We start from the raw sequence: 22,006 nt of genomic DNA, 5'->3' as shown, positions 1-22,006 counted from the left end.
TGTGAACAGTCACATGCTTACTAGTCAGTAAACATTATTAAACACCTATTGTGTGCCAGGCAATGTGCTCAGCCCTGGAGATGGAAATAACAAGAAGACAATCCCAGCCCACAAGGAGCTTAGAGTCTAATGAAGGAGGACAGTACACAAAAGGAAGCTGAAAGGAGATAGAGCACCAGAGGGTATTGGATGTGGGGGCATGGTGTATATGGAATGAAAACTGAGTGGAGAAGCTTGGGGGGAAAGGGAAAGGTGGCTGAAAAATTCTGAGCTCTGTGTAAAGGGAAGCTTTGGGAGGAATTTTTTGCTCTTGCCCTCTAGTCTTCCAGGCAGTGGAGAGAGGCACCCTCAGTTACTGCATAGTGATGAGCCTCTCCTGGAGGCACCGTGAGAGTTGAAAGCAAGCTAAGCAGCTGGGGGAAATGGAGAGTTTGCACTAACATACTCTACTCTTCTCTAAATCCTGTAACTGCCTATTCAAGACTTAGCACTACTAGTATTACATTGAAAACTTAACATGGATCTTAACTACTTATGACTTGCATAACTAACACATTTATTTGTTCTCAACAACAACTCTACGTAATACACTGTGTTAGGTTCTGGATATGCAAAATATAAGGGCCATAGCCATTGATTTGAAGGAACTTGTAATCTACTATGGAGGTATAAAAGTTTCTGAGTAAGGAGATAACAGGATCGTATTTGTGTGCTAACAGGTTGTTAACAGGGTGATTTTTGTCATTGTTATGAAGGCCTAATTGGAGAGCAGAAAACTTTGAGCCTAGAGACTATTTAATAGTCTAGAGTATTAAAGAAAAAATACTAATACTATACTACATTCTGAATTTTAGGCTTAAGTCTTCCAGAAATCATTTCACATTAATCCTCCAGACATTTCTAGTTTGGAGATGTCCAAACTAGCATAGTTCCACATGGTCTCTAACATGATTCTCTCTCAAGGTGATTTCAGATAACCTTTATTAGTAATCTTGAACAAGGAATCACAATATGTAAAAATACCATTTGGGTTAACATTCCAGAATTAGTGAGTAGCAATCTCCTCCCTTCACTCTTGAAGTAAATGAAGAAACCTACTCCATCCAATGGACAACCATGGATCTTATTCCCAGTCTATTCTAGTTCGTGGGGAGGCCATGATATAAACAAGACTAGAGTTCTTCTTTGCTAAAAGGTTGGGTGTAACCCTTAATCCATTTTCCTAAGAAAAGCCTCTGTCTTAAACTTTGTCCTAAACACCTTTTTAAGGGATTTCCCAGGAGTCTGGAAAGAGCTTTTTAGAGCAAAGTCATATTGTTTGTTACTATTTCAAGAGAAACTAAAAAGTAGGATTTGAAAATGCACAAGGGATGTCTGAATTAAGTTATTATTGCTGGGCCATAGATGAGCATGATACTGAAGAAGTTGACTTTTTTGAATTTGAGGCTGGGAGTTACAAGCCAGTAATCCCAGAAAGTGAAGGTGGCAGATCTCTTGAGGTCAGGAGTTTGAGTTTCTGGAGATTAGGCTATTAGGGTGTCTGCACTGTTTGTTATTAATTTGCTGAACCTCTAGAAACAGCAGCAGGGAACCCCCACTCCCCTGCCATATACCAATTTACTTGTCTAAGGAGGAGTGAACTGACCCAGATTGGAACATGGAATATGTCAAAGCTCCTGCTCCAATCAGAGTAGGATTGTGTTCATTAGTAGCTCCTACACTTCAAGTCTAGGAAAGATAAGGAGAATCAGTCTTCAAAAAAAAAGGAATTTGATAACTTGGGAACTAATTGGATGTTGTCAACTTATTGGACAACAAGAGAGAAGAAAGATACAGATGACTCACAGGTTTCAAATCTGAGTGACCAAAGATGGATTATGAGGTAGCCAATAGAGATATGGATGTTAGAAGATGAAAAATTCAATTCTGACATGTTAAATTTCAAGTTTCATTATGATAACACAAATAAAGATTCTTAGTAGGGAATTAGAAAGTAAGATTGAAATATAACAACAATGAATGATCATAGCTAGCGTTTACAGAGTTCTTACCGTGCACAGAGCACTGTGCTAAGTGCTTTACAAACATTACCTCATTTGATCCTCGCAGCAGCCTTTCAAAGGTAGATGTTATTAGCATCACAGTTTACAGATGAGGAAACTAGGGCAAAAAGTGGTTAAGTGATTTGTCCAAGGTCACATAGCTAATAAGTACCTGAGGTATATGTAAAACTGGACAAATAGATCTGTTTGTTGTCTGCGTGGAGATAGCTAATATTGTGGGGGTAGATGAGATTGAAAAGGCCAGAGCAGAATGAGTAGAGGTTGGGAACTGAACCGTGGGGGGATGTACCAACTTAAGGGGACAAAAGGAGTAAGAAGAACCATCCAAAAAGTGGAGAAAGGAGCTGTCAGAGGGGTTGGATCAAAGAGCATAAAGATTGAAATGAAGCCATTGCATTTTGGAAGTAATCAACAACCTTATTGAATTAGTCAGTAATCATTAAGCATCTGCTATGTGGTAGGCACCATGCTAAGCACTGGGGGTGCAAACATGAAAATTTGTGATTTCATTAGACTTGTACACAAAAGGGAGATGAAAGGGTAAGAAGAAGAAAGGTACCTGGCACAGGGTATTATGGAAAAGCCCGAGGAGTGCATCCAAGTAGGGAATGAAGAGATTGCAGACCTGGGGACCCTCTGTAAGGGAAGGCCTTGGGAGGAGCTTATCAATCCACCCCTCTCCCCACCCCCAGTCAGAGAGGGAGAGGATACTGATGAGCTGTTGGATCGCTGAAGTCATGGAGAAGCCCCAGGGAGTTCATCTAGTAGAATATATCTAGTAGATCTAGTAGAATCAGTCTAGTAGAGTCAATAAAAGAATGATGAATGGATGACCTTCATTTTCTGAGTTAAGTAAGAGATCTAATTACTTTCTGAGGTAGATGAGTACAGAATAAGGAAGAAGTTTTAAATATATTCTGGGGAATGTGGTCAAGACTCAATAAAATTGACTGAAATAATTGATGTGCAGCAGCGTCTTATTGAATAAGATTGTGTACATTACCTTCCTGCAGTAGTTTTCCTCTCCTGTAGAATTGAAATAATGAAAACAGGTGGGTGGGTTTCTCTAGGTCTGAGATCCACAGGGTAGGATATGGTTGTCTTATGGGTGAAGGATTCAAACTTGGGTGAGTGTGTATTAGAGTGGTTGCTTCCAGAGTCAATTAAGGAACAATAATGTTAGTTCAGGTCTATATAACACTTTGAGGTAGTATTTTTTTTCTTCTCACAAATATATTTTCTTCTCACAAAACCTCTGATGTTGTCTTCATGTGTTTTTTTCCCCCTCATTTATATTAGAAGAAATTGAGGTTGGTTAGTTGGCTTGTCTCCAGGCAGTTAACTTACAGAAGAAGAATCAGGGGACTTGGGGTTATGTTGAGGGTGAAGAACAGATTTCAGAGGAATGAAATTGATGGAGATGTGGAGGAATGGCAGATGAGTCAATGTAGGAGGTTTCAGAGATAGATAACTTGGAGGTTCAGTTATTTCTTGTCAGCAGGTATTATACACAGACTATATGCCTAATACTGTGCTAAAATATTGGGGTCCTGCTCTTAAGGAGTTCAGAATTTGATGGGAGAAACAATATGTAAAAACAGCTTGTATAAAAAATGGATTGGAGATAATGTCAAGGGCAGACACTACCCCTAAGGGGGACCAGGAAAGACTTTTTGCCGAAGATGAGATTTTAGTTGAGACTACTTAGTGTTGTACTTGGAGTCAAAAAGCGCTAACTTCAAGTCCTGCCTCCAATATTGACTACCTCTCTGACCCTGGACAAGTCATTTAACCTCTCTCAAGAGGCGTTTGGGGTGGGAGGAGGGGTGAGGAACAGAAAAGCAAAAGGGATTGGTGGAGGGTCATCATGGAGAAAGTATTGAGAGTCAAGAGTGGAACCCAGAGAAGAATGAAGACTTGTTTGGCCTGAGCACTTTTTAAAAAATAGATATTCTTAAGAACTTAAGGAATCAAGATGTCAGAATGGTCATCGGAGCTCTATTTAAATTTCTCAGGATTGAGGTAGAAGATGAGGATGACAGTAAGCCTTCTCAAAGGGTATATGATATTTAGCTAGGTGTGCTTCATATTATATGGAACTTATGCTTGTATGAGTCTCCCAGCATTCCCATAGTATACTAAAATCCCTTATAGCAAAAACCAGAACACCATGCTATGGAGCAAAAAAGTTTAACAATTACTGCGGAGTAAGCCACGTGTTGAAGGCATTAAGGAAGGAGCTTACTAGGGGCTTCACAGTGTATTTGGCATAATTACCTCCAGAGGAGGAGAGATTATTGAATAGCGGCAAAGGAAGGGGTAGGGAGAAAGAAACAGTATCAGCCTCTAACTTTTTGAACCAGAGGGTTTGAGAATTGTATCCAGTGTGTTAGAGTATTGCTAGTGATGGGTGTAGAGCACTTGGGGAAAAAATAAGAGAGACAGCCTGAAAATAAAACGAAGTTTGTTGGCAATGCATTGGAATTCCAGTGGACCATTGCAAGATATCTAAGCAGGCAGAAATGGGAACTGGAGAAGGAAAAACTTCAGATGAATCTGGATGAGAGTCTAGGGAATGAATTTCACTGGAAATCTGTTTCCTACTTCCACTACACAAAAGGAAGAAAACAGAAATATCAAATACATTGTCCTTTGCTGACATATGTAAACAGTAAAAGGTGTTTGAAGAAAGGTTCCAAACTTAATTGGAAATTAAATAGTTTAATTCTAAAGACTGGCAGGTCAAAGAACAGATCTAGAAACATAAGATTATTTTGTCAAAAAAAATGATGACAATAACAATACCTCGCAAAACCTTGAATTCAGCAAGAACGGTCATTATTGGGAAATGTATCTCTAAACATTATCATCAACAAAAGAAAGGAAAAAAACCAGATAAGTGAATTGTGCATGTAACTAAACAAATAAGAAATGCTAAGCTAAGCACATAAATAGAAATTCTAAAAATCAAAGAAGAGATGAAGGAAATTGAAAATTTTAAAAAATACTTGATTGGAGAATTAAAAACTCTGAGCTAGCTTTAAAAAATAGGTAAAGCAGTGGTTAATATAATTAAAAAGGGATAAAAACCAAATCATCAACGTTAAAATTTAAAAATAGAATTTACAACAAATTAAGAGCTTAGCAAAGTGCTTGGCTCATAGCAGACTTTTAATAAATATTTATTGAATTGAATAGAATCGAAGAAGAAATAAAGAAAATTGTTAGAAATTGTTTTGCACAATTTCCTTACCTTCCTAGTCTTGCCAACTTCCTTATTTTTATTCTTCTTGAGCCTACACTTTCAGCTTTGACTTCTTTAATTCTTCTTAATCCTTTTATGTTCTTGTTAATTGCCTTTGATCTTGTTCTTCTTTGAACCTATATCTGAGTCTGGAGACTGTTCACCTCAAATTTTCCTCAATTTCCCCAGATTTTGCCAAATTTCTTCTCCCCAAAATCAAACTCTGACCTATTTCACTAATCTAAACTACAAGTAGCCTACATGACTTGCTTTTCTGTATATAGCTCAACTTCTGTTTTCTTCCCTTATTCATTATCCTACAACCTTTTCCCATGGAATCTGGAAGTAGATGAATGATGTGCTTGGTATGTATGGAAAGAGAAACTACCTCAAGAAGAGCATTTCTGTGGAAGATTTGTGAGATAGCAGGACAAGCCAGTCCAGTTGAAATAGGACTACTGTAGAAGCACTACAGAGAAGAAAGGAGGGTACCACATGCCAGAAAATCTAACTACCACCACCTTGATCACCATCCCCCTTCAGAGCCTGATGGATAGAGTCCAGGACCCTGAACCTAAGATGTGGGAAAAGCAGGGTCCCTCTGACCACCAAAACAGCTTCCAGACCAGTCCTGACAGCTATCACTGAGGGAACAAATCATTGTGGAGAAGAGGATCACCTTCCCCATCATCACCAGCAAATACTACTGACCACTGCCACCAAGAATCAGACACAGGAACCCTGGAAGTGATAGTATCTTCCAGACCATCAATGCTACATCCAGCCCAGCCCTCATAGCCATCATTTGAGGAAGCAATTTCTGTGGAGAATGGGCCAGGCATCCCCACCAACTGTCACTTACATGGCAGATAAGCCAGATTAGGTGAAGCAGCAAGGCACCCAGAGGGGACAATAGGAGGAAGTAGTATATGCCAGACAAATCTAACCATCCCCCTCCTGAGACCTAGATCAAGACAGCCTAGGATCCTGAACCCAAGAGCTTTGGGAATAACCATGCTTTCAGCCCACTGCCCACCACAGCCATCCTACTGGGAAGTAGCTCCAATGCAGCCTAGCAACTACAGCCACATCTGCCCCGCACCCAGAAAAAGACAATTCTTGTCACCAAAGGCCTTGACATTGTTAAATGGTTCAACATCAGAAACTGACAGGATTTTATCAGTGGGAATGACATTAAAGACAAGGTATTACCATCTTCTTTGCTGATATACCCTTTGGATCCAGGGGTTTTTTCCATCTTCAGTATGTATTTACCCCTATTAGAATGTAAGCTTTTTGAGAGGAGGAGCTGGCTTAATTTTCTATTTTTATCCATCATGTATAGCACCATACTTTGCACATAGTAAGTACTTAATAAGTACTTCATTCATTTATAGCTTAAGAGAATGTGAATGGGTTGCCCTTTAATGTGATCACAAATTCATGTTATCCAACTCCATTTGGGCCCTCATTTTCCTGATTCCCTGTCTCATCTTCCCACAGAATCTATTTCAGACTTTCTCTTCCCTAGCCTCCCACATATTACCCTGCTCCATTTCTCTTAACTAAGGACCCTGCCTCTTTACTGAGAAAACTGAGATAATTCAGTGTGAATGTGTACTCCCTTTTCTCCCGTCCTCTTCATCTGAAAACTCCTTAATATCATGTCCCACTTGTACCTCAGTCTCAGAAAAGGAGTTAGCTCTTCTCCTTTGAAAGGATAACTTCTCCAAATGTGCACTTGTTCCCATCCCCTCCAGTTTTATCCAGTTGCATCCTTAGTCATGCCCCTGGTTTCTGAAATCTTTGACCTTTCTTTATCAATGAATACTTCTTTGTTGCCTTCAAACCCAGCATTCCCTCTTCTTTTAAAGTAACAGTCAACACTCTCCCCATCCTAGCTTCTCTGTTAGCCCCACAGGACACTCCATCCCCTGTCTCCATTCCTTTTCACTGACCATCCCATGTACCTAAAGTACAAGTCTCTCCTTACCTCTGTTTTGTAGAATTCCTCTCTTCCTATGAGGCACAGTTCAGCACCATTTTCTAAACGAAAATTTTCTGGATCTACCAGTTGCTAGTGCCCCCCTTCCCAGACTGCCTTACATTTTTTTCTCTTTTTGTATTTATTTTGTATGTACGCTGTATATGCTTATTTTCTTCCTCATTAAGAATGTAAGCTCCTCACAAGTAGGAAATTTTTCAGTCTTTGTATTTAGAGCCTCAGTGCCTAGCATAGTGCCTGGTGCATAGTAGGTGTGCATTGAGTATTTGGTGATTGTTTGTAAACAACCATTAGAGTTCAAACACAGATTGCTCTTACAGGGAAAAGCCCATTTTAATACTGTTGGAGAACCAGCATTAGGCAGTTATCTCAGTAATTTTCAGAAGGTTTTCAAGGAAACTTTAATATGATAAAATGTCCATTTTACTTTGAAAAGAATATGAGCAAGATGAGGATTTTCTTTGTGAATGGCTGTTGTGAGCATTCGTTTATTTTGAGTTCAAGATTTTAAAATACAGAATAAACTCATATCTTTAATGTTATTAATTCATAGGTGCTTTTCTTATTCCCATCAAATTTTTTTTCCTTTTGAGTGGTCACTGCTTTAGATTTTAGTACTAGTGAAAATTATCCTTGTATTTCTCTTATCTTTGGATCAGGATTTTTCTTTTAAGTGGACTGAGGATAGTCTTATTTTTCATCTGAGAGACATTTTGCTATTCCCCCAGGTGACTTGTTCTGCATTTGGAGTATATCACCAAATGAGTGGTTATTCAGGCTGATTTATTTCATGGGCATTTCCTTTGGTTGCTGCTTCCTGAATGAGTTTAATAGCTATTCCAATAGTCCAGAAACTCTTGATTTTTGAATTTCCAGGAGCACGGAATTCTCTCGTCTTGTAAGGCTTGTGTAGATTGAGGTGTACACAGAGGAAACCTGTTGTAAATAATGAAATCCTGAGAGGTCTACTTATGTCAACGAGCAAATCAAAAGTGATCAGTTAAAGTGTAAGTTTGTGTTTCAGTGTAAAGTTTTACTTTTAAACAATACTTTAGTGATTTATTTGGAGTTTGACTTCATTTTGGTGTAAAAATATAGCTTAGAATCGCTGCCTATTAGCTCTATGACTAATCTCACAGGATTGAGATTTGGAAGCATCCTTAGAAGTACAGTCTAACTACCCTCATTTTTACAGATGAGGCAACTGGGTCACAGGGAACTTAAGTGACTTTACCAGAGTCTCACATGGATTAAGTATTAGAAGTGAGATTTTGATCTGAGATCCTCTGACTCCAGAGCTAATGTTTTTTACATTGTACCACACTGGTTCAGGTTTTTTCATATACCTATATCTCTATATATCTATATCTCTATCTTTCTCTCACTGAGATAGGAATTTTATATTTATGAATATATATACACATAATATACATATGAAATTCATACCATATATATGTGTATACATTCACACAATGTAATCCATTTTTGGTGTGATTTTAAATTGGAAAAACATCTTTCTTGCATTTTTCTCTGTATAGCTGTGAAATGGAACCTACATTTAATTCCTTTCTTTTAATTTCATTAATATCCTTTCTTATGGCCAAGTTCCATAAACATTCAGCTAATTTTATAATTGTTAGATTTAACATCTGCTGTTTGCTGTTTTCCATTGTTGAAGGAGACTATAATTTTTCTTACTTTGCCTATTTCTGTAACTAAGATTGTTTGAATCATGGTCTGGGTTTTGTGTTAAGATGAAGAGGAAATCAAGCTTTAAAAGACTGTATATAAAGAGCTATATTTTCTTATGTCATAATATCCTGCATCATCTCAACCTACTGAAATACTCCTTCCTTGTCAGCCATTCAATCCAGTTTACCAAAACTGGTCATCTGTAGAAATCTATATTGGGCATTTCTATCTATACCTTAACAGTCAGATCTTGAGTTATCATGGTCACATGTTGGAACTTCAACATTAAGCAACTGCAAGCTGCCAGGATTAGACCCCTCACATGCATTTAAGTAATCAAATGGATCTCTGATTATCAAGGTCATATTTGCTTTTCTTTACATAGCACTTTTGCAAAACACTTTAGAATTATCATCTCATTTAATCCTCACAACCACCCTGAGAAGTAGGTTTTATTATTATCCTCAATTTACAGGTGAAGAAACTGAGACAGAGGTTAAGTGACTTCTCTAGGTTTATACAGTATAACCTTAAATCTCTAAGGTACAACTTGAACCCTGATCTTCCTGACTCCAGGTCTAGTGCTCTAACCACTGCTCCACCTGACTTCTTAACCAATTGGATTAAAAAAGAAGAAGGCAGAAGACCAAATTAAAAAAATGCCAAAGGAACAAGATGAAATTATGGCAAATAAAAAGAATTATCGGGACCTACGCTGCATCAACAAAGCTAAGAATGTCAAGGAAACAGAGGACTACGTTCAAAAATACAGAATGTTCAACTCAGTGAAGATTTAGATAGTCCATTATCAGAAAAGGAAATAGAATGAATTGCAGTGGAACTATTACAGAGAAAAATTTTCCAATCTTGATTGATTTACGGAAGAATTTTATCAGACAGTTAAAGAACAGTTAGTACTAATACTTCACAAATTATTGTGAAAAATTGAGAAAGCACCCTACCAGATTCCTTTTATGAAACAAATATAATTCTAATACATAAACCACAAATCAAAAACTATAAACTAATAATATTAATTAGTACTTAATTTATAAAATATTTGTCAAACAGCCTATAACATTAATTATGATTAAATTGGATTGACACCAGTGATGCAAGAATGGTTCAACATTAGGAAAACAGTCAATATAATCATATTAAAATATCAAAAATGACTTGATTATCCCAGTAGCTGATAAAAAACCTTTGACAAAGAAAATTCTCATTCATGTTTTTTAAAAAGCCCTGTAAAATTAGATATCTTTTCTTTAACTTCATAAAAGCACCACTCTAAAACCAAAAGCAAACATACGTAATGGGGACACACTACAACTGGACACACTACAACTTTTCCAAGTAATTAGAGAAGTAAAGGTTCCCACTCCTCATTATTATTTGATAATTCTGGAAATGATAGAAGACGAGAGAAAGAAATTAAAGTCACAAATACAGGTAAAGAGGAGATAAGACTACTCCACTTGCTTGTTGGCATGATAGTTTACTTAAAGAAATGGCAAAGATACTGGTAGAGACCCATAGCTTTACCACAGTTTCAGGCTACAGAATAAACCCTCAAAGATAAACAGCATTTCTGTATAATAATAGCAAAACCCAGGAGGCAATGATAGAGAAATTCCAGTGAAAATAATTTCAAAATACGTAAGCTGTCTGGGGATTGTTTTCCAAAAGCACACAAAACACTTGCATAGATTCAATTGCAGACTGTTACTTATAGAAATAAAAAATAACTTAAATAGCTAGAAGGAATATTCAGTACCCCACGTCAGTGTAAATACTGCTGAAATTAAATTACACTTTTAATACAATACCAATCAAATTACAAAATGGTACCCTGCAGAAATAGATAATAACAAAATTAACCTGGAGAAGTAAATGATGTAGAATATCAAGGAAAATAATGAAAAGAGGTAGACACCAGGGGAAATGGTATTTCCAGACCTCAAACTATGTTGTATAAAGCAGCAGTCATAAAAAAACTCTTGGTTATTGGTTAAAAAATAAAAAGGTAGATCGATTGAACCGCTTAGACAAGGGACAATCAGGAACAATTGACAGCATTTGAACTAAATAGCCCAGTGTTCAATAAACTGGAAAACATAAATTACTTAGGAAAGAACTCCCTATTTGATTAGAAGAAACTTGGGAAAACCAGAAGGCATTCTGGCACAAATCAGATTTAGAGCAAAACCTTACATCGTATTCTACAATGCATTCTAACTGGATATGTGACCTTAGTATTAAAAGATTTACAGCAATTGATTTATGTGTTGCTTTCCTCAAATATACAAAATCTTTGTGAGACTCATTATACCTGAATTGAGGGAATCCTTGATGACATACAGGATATAGAATTCCATTGTTGGTGGATTTTGAGAAAGCATTTGATTCCGTAAAACATAATGGTGCTTTAAAGATTCTGACCAACAATGTTCCCATCCATACTTCAGCATTATGCAATATTTTTTGAAATATATAACACCACAACTGACCCTATGATCATAAACATCAACTGAGATATAAATTGGAGTTTTATGTTCACCAAAAGTATTTGCCATTGTATTCAGGGAAACTAGTGCAGAGTCTAAAGAGGAATTCCCTGTTGATCATGAGATTCTCCACTAGATAATATTCTGTAGATATACAAAACGTTATAATGCCCCCTAGAAAAGATTATTGACAGCTCAAAAGGATTTGACTTACCCACAAAGGAAAAACCTAATGGATAAAGTCCTATTTCTGGGTTCCATGAGAGACAGTTGTAGAAGGGAGAAGACATAAGCCAAATGGGGAAGAGAAAATTGGGAAGAAATTTAGGGAAATTTGAAAAACAACAATCTGCAGGTCCAGACACTTGTTTACTTCTTATTTCAGAGTTGAAGGCTCAGAGACAATTTAGGAAAACGTAAAAGGAACAAAGGGAATCATGAAGGATTATAATGATTTAAATCACTAATAATAAGAAAAATGCAAATCAAAAGAGACCTAAGGTTTTACCTCACAATGAACGAATTGTCAAAAATGATGAAAGATAGGAGTAGTCAGTGTTGGAAGGGTTATGAGAAGATTGGCACACTATTTCATTGTTGGAACCATGAATGAATAAAAACAACTTTGGAAAACACTTTGTAATTATGCAAATAATATGAATAAAAAACCCATTCCTTTTTATTCTAGGCCTGTACTCCGTGGAGGACTTTGACAAAAATAAAGTCCTTACGTACAATAAAACATTTATAAAACTTTTTTTTGTGGTGTGGTAGCGAAGAACTGGAAATAAAAATAGATGCCCATTAATTTGCCAATGGATAAATAAATTATGTACATGAATGTCATGGAATATTACTGGATGAATATGATGAATATTGAAGCATGCATTTTCTCCCTGTTTTTCTTTTTTCCTTTTAAATATTATTTATTATTAGGGATGACTCTGGGTGATGAGAGGATAAGGGATAATAGAAGAAATTCTGGTTATGTAGAAACAAAAAATAAAATATTTACTTAGTAATTTTTTTTAAAAGAAAAAGCTTTTGAAAATACCATAATTCATTCCTCTTAAAGCTCTTGAAAATGTAGAAATACACTGACCTTTCTTAATATAAGTAGTATGTATTTAAAACCCAGAACTAGAATTTTATGTAACAACAGATGAACTAGAGACATTTCTAGTAAGATCAGGCATGAAACAATGATGTCCATTATCACCACACTACTGCAATTTTTTTAGAAGTGCTACTGATTTTTTTTGTTTATGTTTAGTTCTTTTTAAAAAAGACATTTATTTTTAGTTTTCAAATTCACTTCCTTAAGTTTTAAATTTCTCCCTCTCCCCTCTCCTACCCCAAGACAGCATGCAATATGATATAGCTCTACACATACATTCCTATTAAATACATTTTCATATTAGTCATATTGCATAGAAGAATTATAACGATTGGGTGAGAACATGAGAAAGAAAAAACAAAACAAAACAAAAAAGTAGTCTGCTTCACTTTGCATTTGGGATCCATAATTGTTTTTCTGGATGTGGATGGCATTTTGCTTCTTTGAGACTGTTCTAGGTCCTTGCATTTCTGAGAAGAGATAAGTCTATCAAAATCAGTCATCACACACTGTGGCTGTTTCTGTGAACAGTGGTCATCTGGTTCTGCTCACTTCACTCAGCATCATTTCCTATTAGTCTTTCCAGGATTTTCTGAAGTCTGCTTTTTCATCATTTCTTATAAAACAATAGTATTCCATTACATTCATACACCACAACTTGTTCAGCCATTCCCCAATTGATGGGCATCCCCTCCATTTCCAATTTTTGGCCACCACAAAAAGAGCTGCCATAAATATTTTTGTACATGTAGGTCCTTTTCCCATTTTTATGATCTCTTTGGGATACAGCCCTGGAAGCACTACTGCTGGGTCAGAAGGTATGTACATTTTTATAACCCTTTGGGCATAGTTCAAAATTACTCTCCAGAATGGTTGAATCAGCAAAACAGTTCTACCAACAACAAATCAGTGTTCCAACATTTCCACATCTTTTCCAACATTTATCGTCTTCCTGTTTTGTCATGTTAGCCAATCTGATAGGTGTGATGTGGTACCTCAGAGTTGTTTTGATTTGCATCTCCCTAATCAATGGTGATCTGGAGTAAGAAATTATTAGTTATTGCAGTAATAAAAGAAACATTTCAGTTTCAAGAGGGAAGAAGCATAGAAAAAAGAAAATTACCACTTTTGCAGATAATATAATTTACTCAGAACCCTAGAGTATTGATAATTAATTGAATCAATAACTTTACCAAAATAGCCTCAGGATATAAAATGTATTCACAAAACCCATCAGCATTTCCATATATTATCAACAAAACCTAGTGCAAAGAAATAGAGAAGTCCCCATTGAAATAACTATCGAATATATAAAACGAATCAGAATCTAACTACCAAGATATATCCAACAACTATTTGAATAACATAACAAAACTTTGTTTATAGAAGAGACAGACCTAAATAATTGGAGAAATGTCTTTTGCACATGGGTAAGTTAAACAAAATATAGTAGAAATTTAGTGCTGTAATACTCATACTACCAAACTATTACTTTATAGAGTCAGAATAATACTGATGAAATTTAAATAGTGGAACAAATGGTCAAGAATCTTTTTTTTCTTTTTTTAAATTTATTTGTTTTTAGCTTTCAACAATCACTTAAATTTTCTCTCCCTCCCCCCTCCTTTCCTGAGATGACATGCAATCTTATATGGGTTCTACACATACATTCTTATTAAATACATTTTCACATTAGTCATGTTACATGGAAGAATTAATGGGAGAAACCATGAGAAAAACCCAAAGAAGACAAAACATAACACAAGAAAACATTCTGCTTCATTCTCCTTTCCAGTTCCATAGTTCTTTCTCTGAATGTGGATGGCATTTTGCCTCAAGTTGTTTGGGAAAGTTTTAGGTCCTTGCATTGCTGTGAAGGGCTAAGTCTACAAGAAAAATTCATCACACACTATGGTTGTTACTATGTACAGTGTTGTCCTGGTTCTGCTCCTTTCACTCAGCATCAGTTCATATAAGTCCTTCCAGGCTTCTCTGAAGTCTTCCCATTCGTCATTTCTTATAACACAATAGTATTCCATTACGTTCATATACTGTAACTTGTTCAGCCATTCCCCAATTGATGGGCATTCCCTCAATTTCCAGTTCTTGGCCACCACAAAGAGAGCTGCTATAAATATTTTTGTACACATGGAACCCTTTCCCATTTTTATGATTTCTTTGGGATACAGTCCTAGAAGCTCTTTGGGTGTGGTTCCAAATTGCTCTCCAAAATGGTTGGATTAGCTTGCAGCTCCACCAACAATGAATGAGTGTTCCAACTCTCTCACATCTTCTCCAGCATTTATTATCTTCCTGTTTTTTCATGTTAACCAATCTGATAGATGTGATGTGGTACCTTAGAGTTGTTTTAATTTGCATCTCTCTAATCAATAGTGATTTAGAGCATTTTTTCATATGACTATAGATAGATTTAATTTCTTCCTCTGAAAATTCTCTGTCCATATCCTTTGAAAATGGTCAAGAATCTTAAATGACATGGAAAGGTAAGATGGAAAAAGGCTGAGCAGTACTAGATTTTTAATTATATTTAAGAGCATTTATCACGTAAAAAAGATCTGATACTGGTTAAAAAAGAGAGAGGTTAATCATTGGAACAGATTAGGTATATAACATGCCAAAGCAAATTAGCACACTAGTGAATAGTTTTGATTACATAACATTAATAAGTTTCTGAACAAACAACTTATGCAGCTGAAATTAGAAGGGAAGTAGGTAATCTTTCCAACAAGTTCCTATAGTAAATCACACACACACATGTGCATACATGCACATCCAGTGGGTCTCTGTTGCACCCTGCTGATAGAATTGGAGCGCATTGTTAAATGAGTACATTTGGGATAGGTTTCTCTGCTTTTGATTAATAAGGCTGCTACCATGCAGGACTTATTTGTGTCATATCCTGCAGGAACAACTGTTTAACTAGCCCCTAATTCATTTTTTGAATTTCTGAAGATTAGAGAGAACAGGAGAAAATGTCTAATCCTCTGTCTTATTGGTCATGTAACCTGGAACCAAGCTACTTAGCATTTTTATCTGTGACCAAGACATTGACATTCATGGGTAAATTCATCAGATTTGCTGAGGCTGCCAAACTTAGGGGGTTAGCTAATCCTCTGGATGCCTTATTAGTGCATGCCTTATGTTGGTGATCCTGATCAGTTAGAGCATTTGTAGTAAAGCCAAAAATATTTGAAATTCATTAGGGATCAGTGTGAAATCTTACACTTAGATACAAAAAAGTCAACTTGTTAAGGAGACCTTTTCTTCGTGTCCAAGTTTGTTCATTATAATTTCATAGCATTCAGTTCTTATTTTGTCATTGTTGTTATCATTTACGTAGTTGAAGTCATTGTGTATATTTTTTTCTGGTTCTGCTTATTGTGCTTTGCATCATTTTATATCTTCCAGTGCTTCTCTGTATTAATAACAGTTATAATTTCTTGCAGGAGAATAATATTGCATTCCATTCATATACAGCCAGTTGTTGGTAGGTATCCTCTCATTTTTAGTTCTTTGCAAGATTCACCTATTTAATAACATTTTACTAGTGTTGTATGACAGTGAGACATGGAATGCTACGTTTGAAAATGAATATCTCAGAGAGAGCAGTGAAGAAAATACCAGAGGAGCATTTTGGTGTTTTTAATGTTGTATTTTTTACCTCAGCTATTAAGTTTTAGCAAATCCTTTTCTCTTTAAGTGTCTTCACTATTCTTATTTTTCTACAGTTCTAAATAAAATGTTTTAGATGAATTTTTAAAAACAAATCATTTGATCCATGTTGGTTTTCAAGTATGCATCTTCTCTCTTAATCTTATGAGCCTATTAGCAGATTGCTTTTCTTAGTTTTTCTAGGATCCATGTCTTTTAATCATGTATATCATTCTTCAAGTTTTCACTTCCTCAGTTTTTACTGAGAAGTCCAGTGAGATCATGAGCAGTTCTTTTCGATATATAATCTCTTTTGTGGCTTATAGGATTTTTTCTTTATCTCTGTATTTTTGACACTTGGAGATTATATATCTTGGTGAGCTGCATTTTGAATTTCTTCTTGCTGGAACTTGGTGAGTTCTATTTAAAGAGTATTTTTTGTTCTTGTTAATTCCTTGAAGCTTTCCTGGACTATGTCTTATAACATAGCGTTCATATTCTTTTCTTTTTTGATGTATTTTGGATTGCCAGTTATTCCCACATTTGATCTGTATCCTGAAGATCAGGACGTTTTCCTGTATTGCTTCCAATTGTCCTTTTAGTTCTTTTATCTTGTTGGATGTTCTAACACTTCCATCATTCTTTACTGCATTAATTTTGTTTTTTGTTTCTTCCAACAACATTTATATCATGTCTGTGTTATTTTCCATTTTGATAGTTTTTCCCCTATTTTTGCGTGAGATTTTTAAAAGCTTGATTTATGTCCCCTTAATGTCTTGGGTATCAGTAATCCAATCAAGCTTTTCTGTCAGCATTTCTTGTAGTATTGTTGGTGTTTCTTCAGCTTACTTTACTTCTGTTATTTCCATCTTGGCATGCTGAATAAGACACTAAGCTTTGAGTCAGGAAAACCATGTCATTTAGCCTCTCTGAGAATCAGTTTCACCTATATCAGAGAATTGTTGTGTGGATCAGATGAGCTAATTTATGTAATAGCAATCGTTGTTAATATTACCTGCCCTGAGGAGATCCTACACCCCATTGCAGCTTATATTTATACAGTATTAAGGTTTATAGAAAACTTGACATCAACATGTATAGTTGAAAAAGCACTGCATCTAGAATCAGAGGGATCTGAGTTTCACACCTAGCACAGTCACTTATTAAGGGTGTGACCTTAGATATTTCCTCTTTTCTGGGCCTCAGTTTCTTCTTCTGTAAAACAAAACATTTGGATTAGACAACAGAATCATAGAATTTGAGGATTGGAAATGACCTCAGTAGCCTTTTAGTGTAACCCACAGAAAACAGCCCTATTTACCGAACAAGTACTTGTCCAGCATATGCTTGAATACCTTCACAGCTGGGTGACCTGTTATGTCTTGATTTCTGAGGGTCCCTTTATAGTTCGATTTCCAGTGACTTATGACTTGTAACAGCCTGTTGAGGAAGGGTACTTAAGTTAGTAATAACGCTATTTATAGAGAAAGAAATTGAGTCACAGGTTAAACAACTTGCCCATGATCACATAGCTAATAAATCTCTGATTAAGTCAAGTCACCAAGCATGTGTTAAGCACTTAGAGTGTTCTAGGCACTGAGCTAAGCACTAGAAATACATATACAATCAGGAAAAAAAGATATTTTCTCCCCTCACGGAGCTTACATTCTAATGATCCTGGATTTCAATGCAGGTCTCCTAATTCTAAGTAAAGCATTCTTTCTATTGTATTGCAAATGGGAAAAGTCCATGGTCATGACTTTGACTTTTTTGAAACTGAAACCAAGTGCATATAATGTTATCTAGGAAAAGTCTGTGTCTTAACTATAATTTTTAAAAACTAAAGAGATCAGTGCAGTGTTGCAGAATTTCTTGTGTCCTGAAAAGGTTCATGACAGTAATAGTAAAGAAAGTGATAACCATCTAAAGAACAGCCTCACACATTGTATAAAGTCATTGACTGTTACACCTCCGGAGCACATATGCCAGTTTGGTATAGATCTGTCCGAAATGCTGTGCTACCTTTCAGCAGAGAGAATTCTTGGAGCTAGGAAAAGGAGGAGCCAGCAGATCCCCTCGTATTCTTAAATGCATTTTTTTTCTTAGCCATTATGCCATTTTCTTTGCTATTACATAATTCTCGGCCCATTTCTCTTTCTTTTATGTCAGTTATAATGTATTGAATTTTTTATATATGTACATATAGATACCTATAAGAAGCACTATATATGTGATAGGATCTTTTTTTATGTTTTAGAATATAAACTAATTTATAGACAGTGATTTTTAAAATTTGAATCCCTTTTTACATGAATACTGAATAAATTTTACTTGATGATACCAAAATCTGTCATGTATGCAAAAACTTATTTTCTTAAATGAAGTATCAGATATAGCAGGTCATGAAACATCTTTCTTCAAAGCCTTTGTCTAGATATAATTCATACCTGTGTTTTAATTTATAGAGGCCTGTGACTGTTTGATCCCAGTTTACCCTTAGGTTTTCTGCTTTTATAAAAATGGAGAAAATTCTATGTAACTTTTTTCTTTTCAAAGCATTTCATTTGCTTTTAAACTTTGCAGTTTCTTGTTTATTTGTAGATTTGCATAATTATAATTTAAACATTTTTCTAAAGCAAATACTGTGATTTTTGTTATAATTTTTGTTTGTACCATTATTTATGGACTTATCCCAAACATTTGTCAATCCTGTACTTTGTATGGAGCTCTGTTTAAACTTGAGGGAAGTAAAAGGTCAGATAAATACTGTCTCAGGCTTCATGGAACTCATAGTCTAGTACAGGAATGATTAAGTTCAGAGAACAAAATAAAATTAACCATTTCTATTGTGGAAAGTACTATAGGGAAGATCCTTACTAATAGGTGTCAGAATATAGCAAGAAAGGCTTCCTGGAGAAGGTGGCATTTGAATTGTGCATTAAGGAATAAGTAGGAATTTAACAGACAAAGAAAGAGAGTTGTCATTTTACTCTCAGGAACTAGGTTAAATTCATAGAGACATGAGATCAGAGTGTATTTTTAGTGTCTTGTTTATCCAATAAATTCCAGTGGTTCCGTATTGCCTCTCGGATAAAATATAAATTCTTTTTTAGCTTTGAAAGCCCTTCACAACCTGACCCCAAGCTATCCTCATTATATGTCATTCCCTCTTATATGTCATTCCCTCTCCTGTACACTGTCATCCAGCCAAACTGGCTTCTCATACATGGCATTCAATCCCCTATCTCTGTGCCTTTGCCTTGGCATTCCTCCATGCCTGCAATTGTCTCCCTGTTTACCTCTGTCTCATTACTACACAGCTCATCTACCACCTTCTATTCAAAGCCTTTCCTGGCCTCCCAGCTACTGAAGCTCACCCTCCTTTATTTATTTATTTGTTTGTTTGTTTATTTTTGCATTTAACTACTTTTTATTTTCCTTAAACTTATAAACGTACATTTCTTGGTGGAATGTAATGCTCCTTGAGTATAGGAGATTGTTTCATTGTATTTTTTTCTCCAAGACCTAGGACAGTGCTTGCTATGTAGAAGGTTAAGTGGTTTATTGATACCATATCAGTGAATATAGATAGGGCTTTGAATGCTAGGTCATGCTAGGCAAAGGAGTTATTTAACTTTGCTCTATAGGCTTAGGGAGCCATTGGATTTGCTGGGGTTTTTTTTTAAGCAAAGAAATTATATGATCAGATCTGTCAGTGAATGGTTGCTATATGAAGAATGGACTGGAGTTGAAAAGAAGATGGAAAGGGAAGGATCAAGAAGAGATAACTGTAATAGTTCAAGTGATTGGTCATGAAGACCTCTATTAGGATAGTAGTAGTGAGAATACAGATGAAGAATGAGATGCAAGAGAAAGGGAAGTGGCTAAGAAATAGAGGGGTAGATTAGTGCAATAAGTTAGGTACTCAAGACACAGTAGTCAATGAATATAGCAGTCTACTTGTTTGACAAACCCAAGGACCCCAACTTCTGGGGAAAAAGTGCTGGGAAAATGGATAGTAGTGTGGTGGAAACTGGGCACAGACCAATGCCTGACACCATACACAAGTATAAAGTCCAAATGGGTACATGATCAAGATATAAAGACTGATACTATGACCAAATTAGGGGAGCAAGGGATAGTGTATCTATCAGATATATGGAGAATGGAGTAATTTATGACCAAACGAGATAGAGAACATTATGAAGTGCAAAATGGATCATTTTGATTACATTAAATTGAAAAGTTTTTGCACACATAAACCCAATGCAGCCAAGATTAAGAGGGAAGCAGAAAACTGGGAAAGAATTTTTGCAACTAGTGTTTGTGATCAAAGCTTCATTTCTAAAATATATAGAGAACTGAGTCAAATGTACAAAAATACAAGTCATTTTCCAATTGATAAATGGTCAAAGGATATATCGAACAGGCAGTTTTCAGAGGAAGAAATTAAAGCTATCTATAATCATATGAAAAAATGCTCTAAATCACTACTGATTAGAGAAATGCAAATCAAAATAACTGATACCACATCACACCTATCAGATTGGCTAACATGACAAAACAGGAAGATGATAAATGTTGGAGAAGATGTGGGAGAGTTGGAACACAGTTCACTGCTGGTGGAGCTATGAGCTGATCCAACAATTCTGGAAGGCAATTTGGAATTACACCCAAAGGACTACAAAAATGTGCATACTTTTTTACTCAGCAATATCACTTCTAGGGCAGTATCCCAAAGAGATCATAAAAATGGGAAAATGTCTTACATGTACAAACATATTTATAGCAGCTCTTTTTGTGGTGGCCAAGAACTAGAAATCGAGGGGATGCCCATCAATTGGGAATGGCTGAACAAGTTGTGGTATATGAATGCAATGGAATACTATTGTGCTATAAGAAATGATGCACAATTGGACTTCAGAAAAACCTGGAAAGACTTATATAAACTGATGCTGAATGAAATGAGCAGAACCAGAACATTATACATAGTAACAGCCACAATGTGTGAGTACTGTTTCTTTTAGACTAAGTCCTTCACAGCATTGCAAGGACCTAAACCATTCCCAAAGGACTTGAGGCAAAGTGCCATCCACATCCAGAGAAAGAACCATTGGAATTGGAATGCAAAATGAAGCAGACTCTTTTCTCTTGTGTTTTGTTTTTTCTAGGGTTTCTCCCATTCATTTTAATTCTTCTATTCAACATGACTAATGTGAAAATGTACTTAATAAAAATGTATGTGTATAACCCATATAAGATTGCAAGCCATCTCAGGGAGGAAGGGGAGCAGGAGGGGGAGAAAATTTAAGACATATGGAAATGATTGTTGAAAACTGAAAACAAATTAATTGAATTTAAAAATTTTTTTTAAAAAAGGGAAGAATCAAAGATAATTTTGGAGATTGGGGATTATATTGATGCTGTTGACAGACATGATAAAATCAGAAGAAAAAGCTGCTTTATGGGGAAAAATATTACATCTGTTTTAGACATTTGAGGTGCCAATAGCATAGTGAAGGTGAAAATATATTGCAAGTAGTTTGAAACTACAGAGTAAACACTGGTTCAGGAATCAGAGGACCTGAGTTAAATTTCACTCCTTTCAGTTTGTTATTTGTAAAATGGTTGGGTTAGAATAGATAGCCTCTGATCTACTTCTCTGTTGTAAGTCTTTGATCTTTTAGGAGAACTTAGGAAAAAGAT

General features: G+C 35.8%; 1 protein-coding gene across 5 annotated transcripts in view; it reads left to right on the top strand.

Moving 5' to 3' along the window:
* Window positions 1-22,006, top strand: part of MPP7 (MAGUK p55 scaffold protein 7) — a 287,051-nt gene that overhangs the window by 141,286 nt on the left and 123,759 nt on the right. The window lies entirely within an intron of this gene.

This window comes from Notamacropus eugenii, chromosome 3 (assembly GCF_028372415.1).
Source record: "Notamacropus eugenii isolate mMacEug1 chromosome 3, mMacEug1.pri_v2, whole genome shotgun sequence".
NCBI classification, from domain to species: domain Eukaryota; kingdom Metazoa; phylum Chordata; class Mammalia; order Diprotodontia; family Macropodidae; genus Notamacropus; species Notamacropus eugenii.
This window is presented reverse-complemented; position numbering and strand designations above follow the sequence as displayed.